Source organism: Polypterus senegalus, chromosome 11 (assembly GCF_016835505.1).
Source record: "Polypterus senegalus isolate Bchr_013 chromosome 11, ASM1683550v1, whole genome shotgun sequence".
In the NCBI taxonomy this organism is placed as follows: Eukaryota; Metazoa; Chordata; class Cladistia; order Polypteriformes; family Polypteridae; genus Polypterus; species Polypterus senegalus.
The window spans coordinates 157,006,964-157,012,963 of record NC_053164.1 but is presented as its reverse complement, the minus strand read 5'-3'; the positions used below and the strand labels follow the sequence as shown (position 1 = coordinate 157,012,963).

The 6,000-nt window shown below is 40.9% G+C and overlaps 1 protein-coding gene across 2 annotated transcripts in view; it reads left to right on the top strand.

Moving 5' to 3' along the window:
- Positions 1 to 6,000, top strand: part of tbk1 (TANK-binding kinase 1) — a 242,608-nt gene that overhangs the window by 78,542 nt on the left and 158,066 nt on the right. The window lies entirely within an intron of this gene.

The following is a 6,000-nucleotide window of genomic DNA, read 5'->3' as shown; positions in this document are numbered from 1 at the left end:
ATCTATCTATATCTATATCTCTATCTATCTATCTATATATATATATATATATATACACACTCACCTAAAGGATTATTAGGAACACCATACTAATACGGTGTTTGACCCCCTTTCGCCTTCATAACTGCCATAATTCTACGTGGCATTGATTCAACAAGGTGCTGAAAGTATTTTTTAGAAATGTCGGCCCATATTGCTAGGATAGCATCTAGCAGTTGGAGATTTGTGGGATGCATATCCAGGGCAAGAAAGCTCCCGTTCCACCACATCCCAAAGATGCTCTATTTGGTTGAGATCTGGTGACTGTGGTGGCCATTTTAGTACAGTGAACTCATTGTCATGTTCAAGAAACCAATCTGAAATGATTCGAGATTTGTGACATGGTGCATTATCCTGCTGGAAGTAGCCATCAGAGGATGGGAACATGGTGGTCGTAAAGGGATGGACATGGTCAGAAACAATGCTCAAGTAGCCCGTGACATTTAAACGATGCCCATTTGGCACTAAGGGGCCTAAAGTGTGCCAAGAAAACATCCCCCACACCATTACACCACCACCACCAGCCTGCACAGTGGTACCAAGGCATGATGGATCCATTTTCTCATTCTGTTTACGGCAAATTCTGAGTCTACCATTTGAATGTCTCAACAGAAATCGAGACTCATTAGACCAGGCAACATTTTTCCAGTCTTCAACTGTCCAATTTTGGTGAGCTCGTTCAAATTGTAGCCTCTTTTTCCTATTTGTAGTGGAGATGAGTGGTGCCCGGTGGGGTCTTCTGCTGTTGTAGCCCATCCGCCTCAAGGTTGTGCGTGTTGTGGCTTCACAAATGCTTTGCTGCATTCCTCGGTTGTAACGAGTGGTTATTTCAGTCAAAGTTGCTCTTCTATCAGCTTGAATCAGTCGGCCCATTCTCCTCTGACCTCTAGCATCAACAAGGAATTTTTGCCCCCAGGACTGCCGCATACTGGATGTTTTTCCCTTTTCACACCATTCTTTGTAAACCCTAGAAATGGTTGTGCGTGAAAATCCCAGTAACTGAGCTGATTGTGAAATACTCAGACTGGCCTGTCTGGCACCAACAACCATGCCACGCTCAAAATTGCTTCAGTCACCTTTCTTTCCCATTCTGACATTCAGTTTGGAGTTCAGGAGATTGTCTTGACCAGGACCACACCCCTAAATGCATTGAAGCAACTGCCATGTGATTGGTTGATTAAATAATTGCATTAATGAGAAATTGAACAGGTGATCCTAATAATCCTTTAGGTGAGTGTATATATATTTATATTAGCATTCTAAATTTTTAGAAAGCAGGAATATCATGAAGTGAATGGATTCTGTATGGTGATTGCTGTCTTCTCTAAGTGCAGATGAAGTCAGTTTAAGAAGCATAGTGATTAACCACTGGGTTGGGGAACGTAACACAAAGCATTTAATGCGCTGCATTAATTTATGACAGGGTAAATTAAGTAATTGATTAAACATTGATTTTAGGAAGAAGTTTAGTTTACGACATTCTACTTTAATTATGAAGGAAACTATGAGAATAAAATGGAAATGTCGACTTTAATCTCAACATAAACGGCAAGAATAAAGTGGAAATGTTGACTTTGTTCTCGACATATAGTTTGATTTTTTCTTCCCAGTATAGCTTAGCTTGAGGCAAGGTCCATATTAATGCAGTTTGCCTAAATGATGGTTCAGTTTGTAAAGTTGTCATCACCAAGTTGCACTCATTTTATTTTATTTTAATTTGGTGAATACTGTGTAATGCACCTCGGCTTGAAGTCTTTAAGTAATAGTGCAACTATCAGTAATAATACTATTATTTTTTTAATTGTTATTATTTATTAGTTTAGATATTATGCAGTTTAATGATGATAAAGTTGTTTAAAAAGTCACTTTAACGTGTCAGTGGACAGAGATTGTTAACATTAACAGAAAGTGTAGTTGGTTTACAAAAAGTATTTAGTATTTATTCCTTTTCTAAGATATATTCGGTGCAATACAATTTTTGACAAGCTCTTCTGGATATTTTACTAAATAAATTTGGATAATTTTGGATAATTTTCTGGATACTTTACTAAATGCCTCTTTGTATGGTTGAAAATATGTTGTCAAAATTATAGTTTGTTTTTGCAAAATTTGTTCAATAAAAAGGTTCTATATTTTGACAGCATCTGTCATGCAATGTGATACCTTCTCCATTAGTGCCACCCCATTGAAAACTATCACTTTATGGGGCAATGCAAAACTGTATTAATACTTGTGTGCACATTAAAATGTTTTTTTTTTTTGTACAATGTACAATACTCTTGACAGTGGAATAGATTATTCTTAGCCAGTAATTGTAGTGGAAAATGTGGTTAACATCCACTCATGCATGGGGAAAAAAATACCGTTGAATACCGTGAAACCGGGATAATTTAGAAAAATACAGTGATATAGAATTTTGGTCATACCGCCCACCCCTATTTCAAGCACAACTGTAGGTTAGCAAAACCTGAAAAAAGGAAATTTAAGAGTATTACAAATGGGCTTTCTTCAAGGAACAGCTAATAGGTTACAACCTACAGGTTGCAATTCAAAGTAAATTTAAACAATGCAAGTTGAAGCAAACAATTAGCACAGGTATCCCAACTTCTGTTGATTACTTAAAAACCCTTTGTCTGTCTTAAAGCAGAGTTGAAACAGACTGTGTTACTATAACCTCTGCACCCTAAAAAGTTGTAAATTCAAGTAATATTGAAAAGAAAATGGAAGTTAACAAATTAAATGAGGCAGAACTTTATTACACTTAGAAATATAGGCCTTTCATTTAGAAAAATTGCAAAAAAAAAAAAAATCAAAGTACCTGTGAGTTTGGTGTCCTACACAAACCAAAGGCAGTTAAGAGCTGGAAGAAACTCTGATAGGAAGAGATCTGGCAGATCCAAAGTCACAACCCAATCGGAGAACAAGTTTTTGATGGTCACCAGCTTGCATGATAGGCGCCTCACAGCACAACAGCTTCAAGAATAGCTTAACTTCTTCTTCTTCCTCTTCTTTCGGCTGATCCTGTAAGGGGTTGCCACAGCAGATCATCTTCTTCCAAATCTTTCTGTCCTGTGCAGCTTGTTCTGTTTCACTCATTACCTGCATGTCCTGCCTCACCATAATCCATAAACCTTCTCTTTGGCCTTCCTCTTTTTCTCTTGCCTGGCATCTCTATCCTTAGCATCCTTCTCCCAATATACTCAGCATCTCTCCTCAGCACATGTCCAAACCAACGCAATCTTTCCTCTCTGACTTTGTCTCCCAGCTGTCCTACTGACCCTCTAATGTACTCGTTTCTAATCCTGTCCATCCTCGTCACACCCAATGCAAATCTTAGCATCTTTAACTCTGCTACTTCCAGCTTTGTCTCCTGTTTTCAGGTCAGTGCCACCATCTCCAACCCATATAATATAGCTGGTCTCACTACCGTACTGTAGACCTTCCCTTTCACTCTTGTCACTCCATCTGTCACAAATCACTCCTGACACTCCTTCTCCACCCACTTTACCCTGCCTGCACTCTCTTTTTCACCCCTCTTCCACAATCCCCATTACGCTGTATTGTTGATCCCAAGTATTTAAACTCCTCCACCTTCGCCAACTCTACTCCTTACATCCTCACCATTCCACTGACCTCCCTCTCATTTACTCATTCCTCTCCTCTCTAGAGCATATCTCCACCTCTCCAGAGTCTTTTCAACCTGCTCCCTACTATCGCTACATATCACAATGTCATCAGCAAACATCATAGTCCACGGGGACTCCCGTCTAATCTCGTCTTTCAACCAGTCCATCACCACTACAAATAAGAAAGGGCTCAGAGCTAATCCCTGATGTAATCCCACCTCCACCTTGAATGCATCCGTCACTCCTACCGCAGACCTCACCACAGTCACACTTCCCTCGTACATATCCTGTACTACCCTTACATACTTCTCTGCTACTCCCGACTCACTCATACAATACCACACCTCCTCTCGTGCCACCCTGTCATATGCTTTCTCCAGGTCCACAAAGACGCAATGCAACTCCTTCTGGCCTTCTCTATACTTTTCCATCAACACCCTCAGAGCAAACATCACATCTGTGATGCTCTTTCTTGGCATGAAGCTATACTGCTGCTCACTAATCATCACCTTACTTCTTAACCTAGCTTCCACTACTCTTTCCCCCTTATTCTTAAATATCGGCACCAGTGCACTTCTTCTCCACTTCTCAGGGATCCTCTCACTTTCCAAGATTCTATTAAACAATCTGGTTAAAACTACACTGATATCCCTCCTAAACTCCTTCATGCTTTCACAGGTATGTCATCTGGACCAATGGCTTTTCCATTCTTCTTCTTCTTCATAGCTGTCATTACTTCCTCCTTAGCTAATCCGTTGCACTTCCCAATTCACTATCTCCACATCATCCAAACTCTTCTGTCTCGTTCTCTTCATTTATCAGCCTCTCAAAGTACTCTTTCCATCTGCTCAACACACTCTCCTTCGTTGCGAGTACGTTTCAATCTTTATCCTTTATTACCCTAACCTTCTGGAAATCTTTCCCAGCTCGGTCCCTCTGTCTAGCCAATTGGTACAGGTCCTTTTCTCCCTCCTTAGTGTCCAACCACTCATACAACTCATCATACACCTTTTCTTTAGCCTTTGCCACCTCTCTCTTTACCTTGTGCTTTATCTCCTTGTACTCTTGTCTACTTTCTGCATCTCTCTGACTATCTCGCTTCTTCTTTGCCATCCTCTTCCTCTGTATACTCTCCTGTACTTCCCCATTCCACCACTAGGTTTCCTTTTCCTCCTTCCTCTGTCCAGATGTCATGCCAAGCACCCTTCTTGCTGTCACCCTTACTACATCTGCTGTAGTTTCCCAACTGTCTAGTAATTCTTCACTACCATCCAGTACCCGTCTCACCTTCTCCCTAAACTTAACCTTGCAGTCTTCCTTTTTCAAATTCCACTATTTGATCCTTGGCTCTGCCCTCACTCTCTTCCTCTTCTTGATCTCCAATTTCATCCTACAGACCACCATCCTATGCTGCTTAACTACACTTTCCCCTGCCACCACTTTTCAGTCTTCAATCTCCTTCAGATTGGCTCTTAAGCATAGGATGTAATCTACCTGTGTGCACCTTCCTCCACTCTTGTATGTCACCCTATGTTCCTCCCTCTTCTTAAAATACGTATTCATCACACCTCCAATTTCCAGCATCATAATCATTACTCTGTCTGACTCTGTTTTCACCTCCAAAATACTCTGGACAAACTGTTCCTACAGAATAACCCCTACTTCATTTCTCCTATCCACAATAGAGCAATTTGAACCCACCTCCGATCCACCTGGCCTTACTCCCCTTCCATTTAGCCTCTTGCACGCACAATATATCAACCGTTATTCTCTCCATCATATCTGCTAACTCTTTCCCCTGACCAGTCATACTGCCAACATTCAAAGATCCTACCGTCAGTTCCACTCTCTTTACCTTCTTTCTCTCCTCCTGCCTCCAGACATGTCTTCCCCCTCTTCTTCTCCTTCTTCTTTGGCCAACAATAGCCCAATTTCTCGAGCACCCTGTTGGCTAACAGTACTGTTACTTGTTAACCCGGGGCTCGACCGATCCGGCATGAAAATTTGTATTGTTGTCCGCATATTCCTTTTTGGCAAAATTTTACACAAGATGCACTTCTTGAACAGCTTAATAGTTGTCAAAATAAGCAAGACTCAGTTTCTACTGTGAAGAGGAGATATTGTGCTGCAGATCTGACAGGGTGAGTAGCAGTAAGAGACATTTTTTAAAGTACAAAATAGGGCCTTGAATTCCCGACTGTGGACTACTTCAGACTGGAAGAAAGTCTTATGGACTGATTGAGCACAATTTGAAACCTTTGGTTCATCATACAGGGCATCTGTATGCCATCGAGTTGGTGAAAGGATGGTTCCTCAGTGTGTGACATGTAGGAAG